The 19682-nt window shown below is 54.8% G+C and overlaps 1 protein-coding gene across 5 annotated transcripts in view; it reads right to left on the bottom strand.

The window, feature by feature from the left end:
* The window catches only part of LOC128688956 (receptor-type guanylate cyclase Gyc76C), a 619662-nt gene extending 609368 nt beyond the window's left edge, over nt 1-10294 (bottom strand). For all 5 annotated transcript variants that reach the window (XR_011391737.1, XM_070083032.1, XM_070083048.1 and 2 more), the window contains exon 1: nt 10244-10294. The gene's annotated coding sequence lies outside the window, so the exon portion shown is untranslated. The remainder of the gene's footprint in view (nt 1-10243) is intronic.
* Nucleotides 10295-19682: the final 9388 nt, after the last annotated feature.

Here is a 19682-nt window from a genome sequence, read left to right as displayed (position 1 = left end):
AGGCTCAAGTTAGAGTATGTAGGAAAGAGGGAAATTTTTTCCCAGTAAAAGTAGGCCTTAGACAAGGATGTGTGATGTCACCGTGGTTGTTTAATATATTTATAGATGGGGTTGTAAGAGAAGTAAATGCGAGGGTCTTGGCAAGAGGCGTGGAGTTAAAAGATAAAGAATCACACACAAAGTGGGAGTTGTCACAGCTGCTCTTTGCTGATGACACTGTGCTCTTGGGAGATTCTGAAGAGAAGTTGCAGAGATTGGTGGATGAATTTGGTAGGGTGTGCAAAAGAAGAAAATTAAAGGTGAATACAGGAAAGAGTAAGGTTATGAGGATAACAAAAAGATTAGGTGATGAAAGATTGAATATCAGATTGGAGGGAGAGAGTATGGAGGAGGTGAACGTATTCAGATATTTGGGAGTGGACGTGTCAGCGGATGGGTCTATGAAAGATGAGGTGAATCATAGAATTGATGAGGGAAAAAGAGTGAGTGGTGCACTTAGGAGTCTGTGGAGACAAAGAACTTTGTCCTTGGAGGCAAAGAGGGGAATGTATGAGAGTATAGTTTTACCAACGCTCTTATATGGGTGTGAAGCGTGGGTGATGAATGTTGCAGCGAGGAGAAGGCTGGAGGCAGTGGAGATGTCATGTCTGAGGGCAATGTGTGGTGTGAATATAATGCAGAGAATTCGTAGTTTGGAAGTTAGGAGGAGGTGCGGGATTACCAAAACTGTTGTCCAGAGGGCTGAGGAAGGGTTGTTGAGGTGGTTCGGACATGTAGAGAGAATGGAGCGAAACAGAATGACTTCAAGAGTGTATCAGTCTGTAGTGGAAGGAAGGCGGGGTAGGGGTCGGCCTAGGAAGGGTTGGAGGGAGGGGGTAAAGGAGGTTTTGTGTGCGAGGGGCTTGGACTTCCAGCAGGCATGCGTGAGCGTGTTTGATAGGAGTGAATGGAGACAAATGGTTTTTAATACTTGACGTGCTGTTGGAGTGTGAGCAAAGTAACATTTATGAAGGGATTCAGGGAAACCGGCAGGCCGGACTTGAGTTCTGGAGATGGGAAGTACAGTGCCTGCACTCTGAAGGAGGGGTGTTAATGTTGCAGTTTTAAAAACTGTAGTGTAAAGCACCCTTCTGGCAAGACAGTGATGGAGTGAATGATGGTGAAAGTTTTTCTTTTTCGGGCCACCCTGCCTTGGTGGGAATCGGCCGGTGTGATAATAAAAAAAATAATAAAAATATATATATATATATATATATTTATATTCTTTCAACAAACCGGCCGTATCCCACCAAGGTAGGGTGGCACAAAAAGAAAAACGAAAGTTTCTATTTTTAAATTTAGTAATTTATACAGGAGAAGGGGTTACTAGCCCCTTGCTCCCGGCATTTTAGTCGCTTCTTACAACACGCATGGCTTACGGAGGAAGAATTCTGCTCCTCTTCCCCATGGAGATAAGAGGAAATAAACAAGAACAAGAGCTAGAAAGAAAATAGAAGAAAACCCAGAGGGGTGTGTATATATATGCTTGTACATGTATGTGTAGTGTGACCTAAGTGTAAGTAGAAGTAGCAAGACGTACCTGAAATCTTACATGTTTATGAGACAGAAAAAGACACCAGCAACCTTACTATGAAGTTAAACAATTACAGGCTTTCGTTTTACACTCTCTTGGCAGGACAGTAGTACCTCCCTGGGCGGTTGCTGTTTACCAACCTACTATCTACATATATATATATATATATATATATATATATATATATATATATATATATATATATATATATATATATATATATATATATATATATATACATACAGAGAGAGAGAGAGAGTCTACATACAAGCATGCTCCTGCAGATGTGAGTGTGCATACATGGGTACACACACACAGACAAGACTGAGAGATATAGATGGTATTTTTGTCCTGTCTAATCTCTAGCACAGGATGACCTCTAGATGAACACTGGCAGCTTAATGCGTCTCTCCCTCAAGCTGCTGTACTACCGTACATTACTGGTGTACCATACCGCTGGTGTACACTAGTATGCACTGCTGGGGTACACTACTGGTGTACACCGGTGGAGCACACTACTTGTGTACACTAGTATGCACTGCTGGTGTACACTACTAGTGTACACTACTGGTATACACTACTTGTGTACACTACTGGTGTACAGTGCTGGTGTACACTAGTGTACAATGCTGGTGTACACTAGTGTACAATGCTGGTGAACACTAGTGTACAATCATGGTGAACACTATTACAGTACACTGCTGGTGTACACTAGTGTGTTTTGCTGGAAAGTTAAGATTTTGCGTCATCGAGGACTGTCTTATTTCCACTGGGATCCTTCAATCTTGTCCCCCAGGATGCGACTCACACCAGTCGGCTAACACCCTGGTACCTGCTTACTGCTAAGTGAACGGGGACCACAGGTGTAAGGCAACAGTGTTTCCACCCATCCGGGGATTGAACCATGAGCACTCAGTGTGTGAGGCAAGAGCGTTGTCTACCAGGCCACAGGATACCACACACTTATGTTATGTACTGTTATGTTATGTACTGGAGAATCGTGGTTTACACTGGATGGTTTTGGTTTACATTTGTAAATGAATGACATATAATACCGACAAGATGAAAAATTAGACACATGTGCAACATCTGCGTATCTTTATCTGTAGACGTTTCGCCGTCCAGTGGATTTATCAATACAAGGACTTAATACGAAGATTGTAGAACTATATACAAAAGGTGAGGTAATCAGTCCCTCTGTCTTGGAGTTGTTGAAGATCACCGTAGTTTTGAAGACTGAAACACAGGCAGAAAGACTGTTACTTTTATTGTATTGATAAAGCCACTGGACGGCGAAACGTCTACAATAAAGATACCCAGATGTTCCACCTGTGTCTAAATCTTCATCTTGTCGGTATTATATACCATTCATGTACAACATGTCAGACACTGCAACGTCATGGTACAGAGGACATCTCCACATTCTTGCTTACTCTTGGTCCATCCCCTGGGTACGACCACTTCCACTGGGGAATCCCGCCTACCAGTGACAGTGCCTTCATCTGCTGCACCTCCTTCATCTGACGCCAGTATATAAACAATAATCTTCCTGCCTGTGCTTCAAATTCCTGAAGACTACGGTGCTCTTCACCAATTCCAAGGCTGAGGGACTGATTACCTCATCTTCTGGTTATAGTTCTACAGTCTTCACATTATATCCTTGTATTGTATTGATAAAGCCACTGGATGGCGAAGCGTCTACAAATAAAGATACCCGGATGTTGCACATCTGCCTATTTATTTTGGTGTACAGTGAAGGGTTTTGGTGTATAATGGGTCGGGGGGTCGTGGTGTACACTGGGAAGTGGTACAGTGGGAGAGAGGGAGGGTTGTGATGTACCCTGAGGGTTCGCAGTGTACACTGAGGAGAGGACGGGGTCGTAATGTACATGGAGAGGGAGGGAGGGCGTCGTAGTGTACACTGGAGGAGGAAGGGAAAGGTCATAGTGGACACTGGGTGAGAGAGGGAGGGTTCTTAATGTACACTGAGGGACGTAGTGTACACTGAGGAAAGAAAAGGAGGGGTCGAAGTGTATACTGAGGAGAGAGGGGTCGAAGTGTATACTGAGGAGAGGGGGGTCGAAGTATACACTGGGCAGGGGTTGTGATAAACACTGAGCTGAGGTTGTAGTATATAATGACCTGGGGTTGTGAAGTACACTAAGCTAGAGTTGTGATGTACACCGAGTTGGGGTTGCGATGTACACTGAGCCAGGGTCGTGGTGTACACTGGACAGGGGCCATTTTGCACAATGTACAGAGGAGTTGGTGACACTGTACAGGAGTGGTGTTATACTCTATACAGGGGTGATGGTGTACATTGTACAGGGATGATGATGTACACAGTACAGGGGTAGTGGTGTACACTGTACAGGGGTGATGGTGTACACTGTACAGGGGTAATGATGTACACTATACAGGGGTGGTAGTGTACACTGTACAGGGGTGGTGTACACTGAACAGGGGTGGTGTACCTGTACAGGTGGTGTAGACTGTACAGGGGTCGTGATGTACACTGTACAGGGGTCGTGGTGTACACTGTACAGGGGTCGTGGTGTACACTGTACAGGGGTCGTGGTGTACACTGTACAGGGGTCGTAGTGTACACTGTACAGGGGTCGTTTTGCACAATGTACAGAGGATTTGGTGCACACTGTACAGGGGTGGTGTTACACTCTATACAGGGGTGATGGTGTACATTGTGCAGGGGTGATGATGTGCACTGTACAGGGGTAGTGGTGTACACTGTACAGGGGTGATGGTGTACACTGGACAGGGGTGATGATGTACACTATACAGGGGTAGTGGTGTACACTGTACAGGGGTGATGGTGTACACTGGACAGGGGTGATGTACACTATACAGGGGTGGTAGTGTACACTGTACAGGGGTGGTGTACACTGAACAGGGGTGGTGTACCTGTACAGGAGGTGGTGTACACTGTACAGGGGTCGTGGTGTACACTGTACAGGGGTCGTGGTGTACACTGTACAGGGGTCGTGGTGTACACTACAGGGGTCGTTTTGCACAATGTACAGAGGAGTTGGTGCACACTGTACAGGGGTGGTGTTATACTCTATACAGGGGTGATGGTGTACATTGTACAGGGGTGATGATGTACACTGTACATGGATAGTGGTGTACACTGTACAGGGGTGATGGCGTACATTGTACAGGGGTGATGGTGTACATTATACAGGGGTAGTGGTGTACACTGTACAGGGGTGATGGCGTACATTGTACAGGGGTGATGTACACTATACAGGGGTGATAGTGTACACTGTACAGGGGTGGTGGTGTACACTGAACAGGGGTGGTGTACCTGTACAGGAGGTGGTGTACAATGTACAGGGGTGGTTTGTACACTGCACAGTAGTGTACACTGTGCAGGGGTGATGGTGTACATTGTACAGGGGTGATGTACAATGTACAGGGGTGGTGGTATACATTGTACAGGGGTGGTGGTGTACACTATACCGGGGTAGTGGTGTACACTGTACGGAGGTGGTGTACACAGTACCGGGGAGGTGGTGTATACTGTACCGAAGTGGTGTATACTGAACAGGGGTGGTGGTGTACACTGTACAGGGGTAGTGGTGTAAACTATACAGGGTTGATGGTGTGCACTGTACAAGGGTGGTGGTGTACACCGTACAGGGGTGGTGGTGTACAATGCACAGGAGTGATGAAATATACTACCAGGGTGGCGTACACTGTACCGGGGTGGTGTACACTGTACAGGGCTGATAGTATACATTGTACAGGGGTGGTTGGTGTACACTGTACAGGGATGGTGGCGTACATTGTACAGGGGTCGTGTACACTGTACAGGGGTAGTGTACACACTGTACAGGGGCGGTGGAGTACACTGTATAAGGGTGGTGTACACTGTGGTGGTGGTGGAGTACACTGTACAAGGGTGGTGTATGCTGTACAGGGGTGGTGTACACTCTACAGGGGTGAACACTATACATGGGTCGAGTACACTGTACAGGGGTGGTGGTGTACACTGTACAGGGGTGGTGAACACTATACATGGGTCGAGTACACTGTACAGGGGTGGTGAACACTATACACAGGTCGAGTACACTGTACAGGGGTGGTCTACACTACCATCTCTCAACAACTTCCTCTGCTCGCTGCCTAAAAATAACTCAGACATTCGCCAGTCATCTTTTCCTGTTTTGTTTCGGTCTGCTGATTCTACTGCCTCTAGTGGTGACTCTACTGCCTCTAGTGGTGACTCTACTGCCTCTAGTGGTAACTCTACTGCCTCTAGTGGTGACTACTGCCTCTAGTGGTGACTCTACTGCCTCTAGTTGTGACTCTACTGCCTCTAGTGGTGACTACTGCCTCTAGTGGTGACTCTACTGCCTCTAGTGGTGACTCTACTGCCTCTAGTGGTGACTCTACTGCCTCTAGTTGTGACTACTGCCTCTAGTGGTGACTCTACTGCCTCTAGTTGTGACTCTACTGCCTCTAGTGGTGACTCTACTGCCTCTAGTTGTGACTCTACTGCCTCTAGTGGTGACTCTACTGCCTCTAGTTGTGACTCTACTGCCTCTAGTGGTGACTCTACTGCCTCTAGTGGTGACTCTACTGCCTCTAGTGGTGACTCTACTGCCTCTAGTGGTGACTCTACTGCCTCTAGTGGTGACTCTACTGCCTCTAGTTGTGACTCTACTGCCTCTAGTGGTGACTCTACTGCCTCTAGTGGTGACTCTATTGCATCTAGTGGTGACTATACTGCCTCTAGTTGTGACTCTACTACTTCTAGTGGTGACTCTACTGCCTCTAGTTGTGACTACTGCCTCTAGTGGTGACTCTACTGCCTCTAGTTGTGACTCTACTGCCTCTAGTGGTGACTCTATTGCCTCTAGTAGTGACTCTACTGCCTCTAGTTGTGACTCTACTGCCTCTAGTGGTGACTATTGCCTCTAGTGGTGACTCTACTGCCTCTAGTTGTGACTACTGCCTCTAGTGGTGACTCTACTGCCTCTAGTTGTGACTCTACTGCCTCTAGTTGTGACTATTGCCTCTAGTGGTGACTCTACTGCCTCTAGCGCCTCTAATGCCTCTAGGGATAATTGCACTACCTCTGGTGGTCACTCTACTGGCTCTAGTGATGACTGCACTGCCTCTGGGGATGATTCTACTGCCTCTAGTAATGACTCTACTGCCTCTAGTGATGATTGTACTGCCTCTAGTTATGGTTCTACTGCCTCTAGCGATGACTCTACTGCCTCTAATGATGAATAGTGCCTCTATTGGTGACTCTACTGCCTCTAGGGATGACTCTACTGCCTCTAGTGATGATTTTACTGTCTCTAGTGGTGATTGTATTGCCTCTAGCGGTGACTCTACTGCCTCTAGGAATGATTGCACTACCTCTGGTGGTGACTCTACTAGAAGTAGGCCTCTAGTGATGATTGTACTGCCTCTAGCGGTGACTCTACTGCCTCTGGTGATGGGTAGCACTGCTTCTAGTGGTGACTCTACTGCCTCTAGTGATGACTGCACTGCATCTAGTGCTGACTCTACTGCCTCTAGTGATGACTGCACTGCATCTAGTGGTGACTCTACTGCCTCTAGTGATGACTGCACTGCATCTAGTGGTGACTCTACTGCCTCTAGTGATGACCACTGCATCTAGTGGTGACTCTACTGCCTCTAGTGATGACTGCACTGCATCTAGTGGTGACTCACTGCCTCTAGTGATGACTGCACTGCATCTAGTGGTGACTCTACTGCCTCTAGTGATGACTGCACTGCATCTAGTGGTGACTCTACTGCCTCTAGTGATGACTGCACTGCATCTAGTGGTGACTCTACTGCCTCTAGTGATGACTGCACTGCATCTAGTGGTGACTCTACTGCCTTTAGTGATGACTGCACTGCATCTAGTGGTGACTCTACTGCCTCTAGTGATGACTGCACTGCATCCAGTGGTGACTCTACTGCCTCTAGTGATGACTGCACTGCATCTAGTGGTGACTCTACTGCCTCTAGTGATGACTGCACTGCATCTAGTGGTGACTACTGCCTCTAGTGATGACTGCACTGCATCTAGTGGTGACTCTACTGCCTCTAGTGATGACTGCACTGCATCTAGTGGTGACTCTACTGCCTCTAGTGATGACTGCACTGCATCTAGTGGTGACTCTACTGCCTCTAGTGATGGCTGCACTGCATCTAGTGGTGACTCTACTGCCTCTAGTGATGACTGCACTGCCTCTAGTGGTGACTCTACTGCCTCTAGTGATGACTGCCCTGCATCTAGTGGTGACTCTACTGCCTCTAGTGATGAATGCACTGCATCTAGTGGTGACTCTACTGCCTCTAGTGATGACTGCACAGCATCTAGTGGTGACTCTACTGCCTCTAGTGATGACTGCACTGCCTCTAGTGGTGACTCTACTGCCTCTAGTGATGACTGCACTGCCTCTTGTGGTGACTCGACTGCCCCTGGTGATAATTTTACTGCCTATAGTAATGATTGTACTGCCTGTAGTGATGGCTCTACTGCTTCTAGCGATGACTCTACTGCCTCAAGTGAAGAATCTACTGCTCTAGTGATGAATCTCCTTCTAGTGACGATTCTACTGCCTCTAGCGATGACTCTGCTGCCTCTAGTGATTATTCTACTGCCTCTACTGATGACTGTACTGAGTTTAGTGGTGATTCTACTGCCTCTAGTGATGGTTCTACTGCCTCTAGCGATGACTCTATTGCCTTTAATGATGAATCTACTGCCTCTAGTGATGAATCTGCCTCTAGTGATGACTCCACTGCCTCTAGTGATTATTCTACTGCCCCTACTGATGATTGTACTGCCTCTAGTGGTGACTCTACTGCCTGTAGTAATGACTCTACTGCCTCTAGTGACGGTTCTACTGCCTCTAATGATGACTCTACTGCCCCTACTGGGGACTCTACTGCTTCCAGTGATGACTACTGCCTCTAGAGATGACTATTGCCTCTGGTGATGATTCTACTGCCTCTAGTAATGACTATATTGTCTCTAGTGATGATTCTATTGCCTCTAGTGATGACTCTACACACTCTAGTGATGACTCTACTGCCTCTAGTGTTGACTCTCCTTCCTCTTGTAATGATTCTACTGCCTCTAGTAATGACTCTACTGCCTCTAGTGATGACTCTACTATCTCTAGTGATGCCCACTGCCTCCATTAATGACTCTATTGCCTCTAGTGATGACTCTACAGCCTCTAGTGATGACTCTACTGAATCTTTTGATGTCTCTACTGCCTCCAGTGATGACTCCACTGCCTCTAGTGATGACCCTACTACCTCTAATGTTGATCCTACTGCCTTTATTGATGACTACTGCCTCTAGTGATGACTCTACTTCCTCTTCTGATGACTTTACTGCCTCTAGTAATGATTCAACTGCCTCTTGTGATGACTCTACTGCTTCTAGTGATGACTCTACTGCCTCAAATGATGACTCTACTGCCTCTAGTAATGACTACTGCCTTTAGCGATGACTCTACTGCCTCTACTGATGACTCTACAGCCTTTAATGATGACTCCACCTCATTTAGTGATGACGCCACTGCCTCTAGTGATAACTCTGCTGCCTGTCGTGATGTGAATACACTAAGTGAACAACAGTACTGTGTAGTAACAGTGTGCGAAGACACTAAGTGAACAACAATACCTCGACTTCTCCAGCATTGTCTGATCAAGACAATGGTTAAGCTGCTCTTAGAGAACACTAATGTACTTCAGGGTCTTGTTCCTTTATTGTAATGTATGCTGTTAGACTTCAAGGAAGTGGTCTGTAGCTAGTTAGTACTTCAAGCAGAGAGATGGTAAGGGAATTTTCGAGTTTCTTTAATATTACCTGGTTAATGTCTTGTGCACGAGTGATGCTGGTCACTCGTGCACAACGACCAGACTTTTATTTACACCATCCCATATCTTGAACTTCCAAGATGATAGGCTTTAAATAATGAGATATTACAAGGACCCCAATGGAGATAAGTCACTTTGTCTGACTTTTTGGGGTTATCTTAGGTAATTTACGCATATGATACTATGTATGATAATTGTACTTATGTGGACCTGTACCTAATCACTTACAATTGTTCAAAACACAGGCAGTTTCGTTATCTCGGAAATACATCCTTGGATAGTTTAAAATATAGGTCGGACAGGTAACTGAGTGGATGTGAGTGTGAGATGGACCTGCCTACCATGGGCCAGTAGACATACCGCAGCGTTACTTCATTCTCGTGTTCTTGAGCCTAAGCAGAACACAGCCACTACCTACCTCCGCCCTCCACCTAGTGACTTACCTGACCTGACCTATTATATGTATATACGCTGAGTCTTGTCTTGTCCGTACAGCACAGATAAAGCCCATACTGGGTGGAGGGTCCACTTGATGTTATAGTTACTGAATATACGTTTTTTGGATGTGGAGAGTACCTAAGTAAAGTTTTACCTAGCTGACTACCCTTTATCAAGCTTGTGCAGAGTACTTAGCTAAGGTTTTACCTAGCTGACTACCCCTTAGCAAGCTTGTGGAGAGTACCTATCTAAGGTTTTACCTAGCTGACTACCACCTAGCAAGCATGTGTAGAGTACCTAGCTAAGGTTTTCCAAGCTGGCACAACGAAACACAACACAGCGTGACATACTCACAATTCACTAGGCTTGCTTCAGGTGGCCTACTCAGTCATTTTCAACCACGACCTGCCAGGGGAGAAACAAAGCAACAATGACTACACGTGTAAGAGAAGATACACCTATAATGATCATTCATCACTGATGACTTTAAAACACAATAAGCAAGTAACTAGGAAAAGCAGAAGTAATGTTTATATTGAGCATCGAATAACATAACTGAGGGATGTTATAACTCTCTCCTCACCTTGTGATAGTAACTGGGCTTAAGACATTATTATTATTATTATTATTATTATTATTATTATTATTATTATTATTAATGCTTTTATTATATTATTATTAATATTAATATTACTGTTATTACTATTATTATTGTTAAAATCATTATTATTATTATTATTATTAAATACAAAGAGAACACTTAAACTACCACCCTCCCTCCCGCCCGCAACTACCACCCTCCCTCCCGCCCGCAACTACCACCCTCCCTCCCGCAACTACCACCCTCCCTCCCGCCCGCAACTACCACCCTCCCTCCCGCAACTACCACCCTCCCTCCCGCCCGCAACTACCACCCTCCCTCCCGCAACTACCACCCTCCCTCCCGCCCGCAACTACCACCCTCCCTCCCGCAACTACCACCCTCCCTCCCGCCCGCAACTACCACCCTCCCTCCCGCAACTACCACCCTCCCTCCCGCAACTACCACCCTCCCTCCCGCCCACAACTACCACCCTCCCGCCCGCAACTACCACCCTCCCGCAACTACCACCCTCCCTCCCGCCCGCAACTACCACCCTCCCTCCCGCCCGCAACTACGCCCCTCCCGCCCGCAACTACCACCTTCCCGCCCGCAAATACCTCCCTCCCGCCCGCAACTACCACCCTCCCGCCCGCAACTACCACCCTCCCGCAACTACCACCCTCCCTCCCGCCCGCAACTACCACCCTCCCTCCCGCCCGCAACTAACTCCCTCCCGCCCGCAACTACCACCCTCCCGCCCACAACTACCACCCTCCCGCCCGCAACTACCTCCCTCCCGCCCGCAACTACCACCCTCCCGCCCGCAACTACCACCCTCCTGCAACTACCACTCTCCCTCCCGCCCGCAACTACCACCCTCCCTCCCGCCCGCAACTACCTCCCTCCCGCCCGCAACTACCACCCTCCCGCCCGCAACTACCACCCTCCCTCCCGCCCGCAACTACCACCCTCCCGCCCGCAACTACCTCCCTCCCGCCCGCAACTACCACCTTCCCTCCCGCCCGCAACTACCACCTTCCCTCCCGCCCGCAACTACCACCCTCCCGCCCGCAACTACCACCATCCCGCCCGCAACTACCACCCTCCCGCCCGCAACTACCACCTTCCCTCCCGCCCGCAACTACCACCCTCCCTCCCGCCCGCAGCTACCACCCTCCCTCCCGCCCGCAACTACAACCATCCCTTCCGCCCGCAACTACCACTCTCCCTCCCGCCCGCAACTACCACCCTCCCGCCCGCAACTACCACCCTCCCGCCCACAACTACCACCCTCCCGCCCGCAATAACCACCCTCCCGCCCGCAACTACCACCCTCCCGCCCACAACTACCACCCTCCCGCCCGCAAAAACCACCCTCCCGCCCGCAACTACCACCCTCCCGCCCACAACTACCACCCTCCCGCCCGCAACTACCACCCTCCCGCCCACAACTATCACCCTCCCGCCCACAACTACCACCCTCCCACCAGCAACTACCACATTATCACCTGCAACTACCACCCTCCCGCCCACAACTACCACCCTCCCGCCCGCAACTACCACCCTCCCGCCCACAACTATCACCCTCCCGCCCGCAACTACCACCCTCCCACCCGCAACTACCACAATCTCACCCGCAACTATCACCCTCCCGCCCACAACTACCACCCTCCCGCCCGCAACTATCACCCTCCCGCCCGCAACTACCACCCTCCCACCCGCAACTACCACCCTCCTGCCCGCAACTACCACCCTCCCGCCCGCAACTGTCACCCTCCCGCCCACAACTATCACATTCCCGCACGCAACTATCACCCTCCCTCCCACAACTATCACCCTCCCGCCCGCAACTATCACCCTCCCGCCCACAACTATCACCTTCCCGCCCACAACTATCACCCTCCCGCCCGCAACTACCACCCTCCCGCCCGCAACTACCACTCTCCCGCCCGCAACTACCACTCTCCCGCCCGCAACTATCACCCTCCTGCCCACAACTATCGCCTTCCCGCCCGCAACTACCACCCTCCCGTCCGCAACTATCACCCTCCTGCCCGCAACTACCACCCTCCCGCCCGCAACTATCACATTCCCGCTCACAACTACCGCCCTCCCGTCCACAACACTCACCCTCCTGCCCGCAACTATCACCCTCCCGCCCGCAACTATCACCCTCCCGCCCGCAACTAACACCCTCCCACCCGCAACTACCACCCTCCCGTCCGCAACTATCACCCTCCCGCCCGCAACTACCACCCTCCCTCCCGCCCGCAACTACCACCCTCCCTCCCGCCCGCAACTACCACCCTCCCTCCCGCCCGCAACTACCACCCTCCCGCCCGCAACTACCACCCTCCCGCCCGCAATAACCACCCTCCCGCCCGCAACTACCACCCTCCCGCCCACAACTACCACCCCCCCGCCCGCAACTACCACCCTCCCGCCCACAACTATCACCCTCCCGCCCACAACTACCACCCTCCCACCAGCAACTACCACATTCTCACCCGCAACTACCACCCTCCCGCCCACAACTACCACCCTCCCGCCCGCAGCTACCACCCTCCCGCCCACAACTATCACCCTCCCGCCCACAACTACCACCCTCCCACCAGCAACTACCACATTCTCACCCACAACTACCACCCTCCCGCCCACAACTAACACCCTCCCGCCCCCACCTATCACCCTCCCGCCCGCAACTACCACCCTCCCGCCCGCAACTACCACCCTCCTGCCCGCAACTACCACCCTCCCGCCCGCAACTGTCACCCTCCCGCCCACAACTATCACCTTACCGCCCGCAACTATAACCCTCCCGCCCACAACTATCACCTTCCCGCCCACAACTATCACCCTCCCGCAACTACCACCCTCCCGCCCGCAACTACCACTCTCCCGCCCGCAACTACCACTCTCCCGCCCGCAACTATCACCCTCACCCCCACAACTAACACCCTCCCGCCCACAACTATCACCCTCCCGCCCGCAGCTATCACCCTCCTGCCCGCAACTACCACCCTCCCGCCTGCAACTACCACTCTCCCGCTCGCAACTATCACCCTCCCGCCCGCAACTATCACCCTCCTGCCCGCAACTATCGCCCTCCCGCCCGCAACTACCACCCTCCCGTCCGCAACTATCACCCTCCTGCCCGCAACTACCACCCTCCCGCCCGCAACTATCACCCTCCCGCCCGCAACTACCGCCCTCCCGTCCACAACACTCACCCTCCTGCCCGCATCTACCACCCTCCCGCCCGCAACTATCGCCCTCCCGCCCGCAACTACCACCCTCCCGCCCGCAACTATCACCCTCCCGCCCGCAACTATCGCCCTCCCGCCCGCAACTATCACCCTCCTGCCCGCAACTATCACCCTCCTGCCCGCAACTACCACCCTCCCGCCCACAACTATCACCCTCCCGCCCGCAACTAACACCCTCCCGCCCGCAACAATCACCCTCCCGCCCGCAACTATCGCCCTCCCGCCCGCAACTACCACCCTCCCGACCGCAACTATCACCCTCCCGCCCGCAACTATCGCCCTCCCGCCCGCAACTATCACCCTCCAGCCCCCAACTATCACCCTCCTGCCCGCAACTATCACCCTCCTGCCCGCAACTACCACCCTCCCGCCCACAACTATCACCCTCCCGCCCGCAACTACCACCCTCCCGCCCGCAACTATCACCCTCCCGCCCGCAACTATCACCCTCCCGCCCGCAACTATCACCCTCCCGCCCGCAACTATCAACCTCCCGCCCGCAACTACCACCCTCCCGTCCGCAACTATCACCCTCCCGCCCGCAACTACCACTCTCCCGCCCGCAACTATCACCCTCCCGCCCGCAGCTACCACCCTCCCGCCCTCAACTACCACCCTCCCGCCCGCAACTACCTCCCTCCCGCCCGCAACTACCACCCTCCCGCCCGCAACTACCACCCTCCTGCAACTACCACTCTCCCTCCCGCCCGCAACTACCACCCTCCCTCCCGCCCGCAACTACCTCCCTCCCGCCCGCAACTACCACCCTCCCGCCCGCAACTACCACCCTCCCTCCCGCCCGCAACTACCACCCTCCCGCCCGCAACTACCTCCCTCCCGCCCGCAACTACCACCTTCCCTCCCGCCCACAACTACCACCTTCCCTCCCGCCCGCAACTACCACCCTCCCGCCCGCAACTACCACCATCCCGCCCGCAACTACCACCCTCCCGCCCGCAACTACCACCTTCCCTCCCGCCCGCAACTACCACCCTCCCTCCCGCCCGCAACTACCACCCTCCCTCCCGCCCGCAACTACAACCATCCCTCCCGCCCGCAACTACCACTCTCCCTCCCGCCCGCAACTACCACCCTCCCGCCCGCAACTACCACCCTCCCGCCCACAACTACCACCCTCCCGCCCGCAATAACCACCCTCCCGCCCGCAACTACCACCCTCCCGCCCACAACTACCACCCTCCCGCCCGCAACTACCACCCTCCCGCCCACAACTATCACCCTCCCGCCCACAACTACCACCCTCCCACCAGCAACTACCACATTATCACCTGCAACTACCACCCTCCCGCCCACAACTACCACCCTCCCGCCCGCAACTACCACCCTCCCGCCCACAACTATCACCCTCCCGCCCCCAACTAACACCCTCCCCCCCGCAACTACCACATTCTCACCCGCAACTATCACCCTCCCGCCCACAACTACCACCCTCCCGCCCGCAACTATCACCCTCCCGCCCGCAACTACCACCCTCCCGCCCGCAACTACAACCCTCCCGCCCGCAACTACCACCCTCCCACCCGCAACTACCACCCTCCTGCCCGCAACTACCACCCTCCCGCCCGCAACTGTCACCCTCCCGCCCACAACTATCACCTTCCCGCTCGCAACTATCACCCTCCCACCCACAACTATCACCCTCCCGCCCGCAACTATCACCCTCCCGCCCACAACTATCACCTTCCCGCCCACAAGTATCACCCGCCCGCCCGCAACTACCACCCTCCCGCCCGCAACTACCACTCTCCCGCCCGCAACTATCACCCTCCCGCCCACAACTATCACCCTCCCGCCCACAGCTACCACCCTCCTGCCCGCAACTACCACCCTCCCGCCCGCAACTACCACTCTCCCGCCCGCAACTATCACCCTCCCGTCCGCAACTATCACCCTCCTGCCCGCAACTACCACCCTCCCGCCCACAACTACCGCCCTCCCGTCCACAACTACCGCCCTCCCGTCCACAACACTCACCCTCCTGCCCGCAACTATCACCCTCCCGCCCGCAACTATCACTCTCCCGCCCGCAACTATCACCCTCCCTCCCGCAACTACCACCCTCCCGTCCGCAACTATCACCCTCCCGCCCGCAACTACCACCCTCCCTCCCGCCCGCAACTACCACCCTCCCTCCCGCCCGCAACTACCACCCTCCCTCCCGCCCGCAACTACCACCCTCCCGCCCGCAACTACCACCCTCCCGCCCGCAATAACCACCCTCCCGCCCGCAACTACCACCCTCCCGCCCACAACTACCACCCCCCCCGCCCGCAACTACCACCCTCCCGCCCACAACTATCACCCTCCCGCCCACAACTACCACCCTCCCACCAGCAACTACCACATTCTCACCCGCAACTACCACCCTCCCGCCCACAACTACCACCCTCCCGCCCGCAGCTACCACCCTCCCGCCCACGACTATCACCCTCCCGCCCACAACTACCACCCTCCCACCAGCAACTACCACATTCTCACCCACAACTACCACCCTCCCGCCCACAACTACCACCCTCCCGCCCGCAACTATCACCCTCCCGCCCGCAACTACCACCCTCCCGCCCGCAACTACCACCCTCCTGCCCGCAACTACCACCCTCCCGCCCGCAACTGTCACCCTCCCGCCCACAACTATCACCTTCCCGCCCGCAACTATCACCCTCCCGCCCACACCTATCACCTTCCCGCCCCAACTATCACCCTCCCGCAACTACCACCCTCCCGCCCGCAACTATCGCCCTCCCGCCCGCAACTACCACTCTCCCGCCCGCAACTATCACCCTCCCGCCCCCAACTATCACCCTCCCGCCCACAACTATCACCCTCCCGCCCGCATCTAGCACCCTCCTGCCCGCAACTATCACCCTCCCGCCCACAACTATCACCCTCCCGCCCACAACTATCACCCTCCCGCCCACAACTATCACTCTCCCGCTCGCAACTATCACCCTCCCGCCCGCAACTATCACCCTCCTGCCCGCAACTATCGCCCTCCCGCCCGCAACTACCACCCTCCCGTCCGCAACTATCACCCTCCCGCCCGCAACTACCACCCTCCCGCCCGCAACTAGCACCCTCCCGCCCGCAACTACCGCCCTCCCGTCCGCAACACTCACCCTCCTGCCCGCAACTACCACCCTCCCGTCCGCAACTATCACCCTCCTGCCCGCAACTACCACCCTCCCGCCCGCAACTATCACCCTCCCGCCCGCAACTACCGCCCTCCCGTCCACAACACTCACCCTCCTGCCCGCAACTACCACCCTCCCGTCCGCAACTATCACCCTCCTGCCCGCAACTACCACCCTCCCGCCCGCAACTATCACCCTCCCGCCCGCAACTACCGCCCTCCCGTCCACAACACTCACCCTCCTGCCCGCAACTACCACCCTCCCGTCCGCAACTATCACCCTCCTGCCCGCAACTACCACCCTCCCGCCCGCAACTATCACCCTCCCGCCCGCAACTACCGCCCTCCCGCCCGCAACTATCACCCTCCCGTCCACAACACTCACCCTCCTGCCCGCAACTACCACCCTCCCGCCCGCAACTATCACCCTCCCGTCCACAACACTCACCCTCCTGCCCGCAACTACCACCCTCCCGTCCGCAACTACCACCCTCCCGCTCGCAACTATCACCCTCCCGCCCGCAACTATCACCCTCCTGCCCGCATCTACCACCCTCCCGCTCGCAACTATCACCCTCCTGCCCGCAACTACCACCCTCCCGTCCGCAACTATCACCCTCCTGCCCGCATCTACCACCCTCCCACTCGCAACTATCACCCTCCCGCCCGCAACTATCACCCTCCTGCCCGCAACTATCGCCCTCCCGCCCGCAACTACCACCCTACCGTCCGCAACTATCACCCTCCTGCCCGCAACTACCACCCTACCGTCCGCAACTATCACCCTCCTGCCCGCAACTACCACCCTCCCGCCCGCAACTATCACCCTCCCGCCCGCAACTACCACCCTACCGTCCGCAACTATCACCCTCCTGCCCGCAACTACCACCCTACCGTCCGCAACTATCACCCTCCTGCCCGCAACTACCACCCTACCGTCCGCAACTATCACCCTCCTGCCCGCAACTACCACCCTCCCGTCCGCAACTATCACCCTCCTGCCCGCAACTACCACCCTCCCGCCCGCAACTATCACCCTCCCGCCCGCAACTACCGCCCTCCCGTCCACAACACTCACCCTCCTGCCCGCAACTACCACCCTCCCGTCCGCAACTATCACCCTCCTGCCCGCAACTACCACCCTCCCGCCCCCAACTATCACCCTCCCGCCCGCAACTACCGCCCTCCCGCCCGCAACTACCACCCTCCCGTCCACAACACTCACCCTCCTGCCCACAACTACCACCCTCCCGCCCGCAACTATCACCCTCCCGTCCACAACACTCACCCTCCTGCCCGCAACTACCACCCTCCCGTCCGCAACTACCACCCTCCCGCTCGCAACTATCACCCTCCCGCCCGCAACTATCACCCTCCTGCCCGCAACTATCACCCTCCTGCCCGCAACTATCACCCTCCTGCCCGCATCTACCACCCTCCCGTCCGCAACTATCACCCTCCTGCCCGCAACTATCACCCTCCTGCCCGCAACTATCACCCTCCTGCCCGCAACTACCACCCTCCCGTCCGCAACTATCACCCTCCTGCCCGCATCTACCACCCTCCCACTCGCAACTATCACCCTCCCGCCCGCAACTATCACCCTCCTGCCCGCAACTATCGCCCTCCCGCCCGCAACTACCACCCTACCGTCCGCAACTATCACCCTCCTGCCCGCAACTACCACCCTACCGTCCGCAACTATCACCCTCCTGCCCGCAACTACCACCCTACCGTCCGCAACTATCGCCCTCCCGCCCGCAACTACCACCCTACCGTCCGCAACTATCACCCTCCCGCCCGCAACTACCACCCTACCGTCCGCAACTATCACCCTCCTGCCCGCAACTACCACCCTCCCGTCCGCAACTATCACCCTCCCGCCCGCAACTACCACTCTCCCGCCCGCAACTATCACCCTCCCGCCCGCAGCTACCACCCTCCCGCCCACAACTACCACCCTCCCGCCCACAACTATCACCCTCCCACCCGCAGCTACCACCCTCCCGCCCACAACTATCACCCTCCCGCCCGCAACTACCACACTCCCCACTCCCGCCCACAACTATCACCCTCTCGCCCACAACTATCACCCTCCCGCCCACAACTACTACCCTCCCGCCCACAACTATCACCCTCCCGCCCACAACTATCACCCTTCCGCCCACAACTACCACCCTCCTACCCAAAACTGACACCCTCCTATCCACAAACACCCATCCCTCCCAACCACAAACACCCTCCCACCCACACCCACCCTCCTACCCACAACTCACATCCTTCCACCCAAAACACCCCCACCCACAAACACTCACCTCCCACCCACAAACACCCACACTCCCGCCCACGGGCGCTGCTCTGCGCTACTGCCTACACTACCGCCCACCGTGTGGGTAGCGCTGACGACAGGCGCCAGAGCTGGCGATCAACATGAAAACAGCGCAATTGGGATAGAATTTACTCCCTGTCGACGCCGCCAGAGAATGGGCTGTAATTACACACATTAGTAGCCTGGGAGCCGGCCAGAGAGAGTTCCAACCCTCTAGACGGGATTACGGTCGAGCTGCTCTTGTTTATGTGGCCAACTGCCGACTCTACTGGCGGCCAAGGCTAGGCCACACGCACCTACACTTGCCCGGCTTTTGATTTTCCAGCGTTGACTAATCAGTGAGCCCTATACATGGAGGAATAGATGGGAAGGGAGAGAGAGGCCATGAATAAAGGGAGGAGACAGGGGGAGAGGCAAGCTACTGAAGAGTTCACTCAGAGAGGAGAGAGGGAAGAAAGGGAAAG

Source organism: Cherax quadricarinatus, chromosome 1, assembly GCF_038502225.1.
Source record: "Cherax quadricarinatus isolate ZL_2023a chromosome 1, ASM3850222v1, whole genome shotgun sequence".
Taxonomy (NCBI): Eukaryota; Metazoa; Arthropoda; class Malacostraca; order Decapoda; family Parastacidae; genus Cherax; species Cherax quadricarinatus.
The sequence above is the reverse complement of the archived record's forward strand: the minus strand, read 5'-3'. Positions and strand labels throughout refer to the sequence as shown.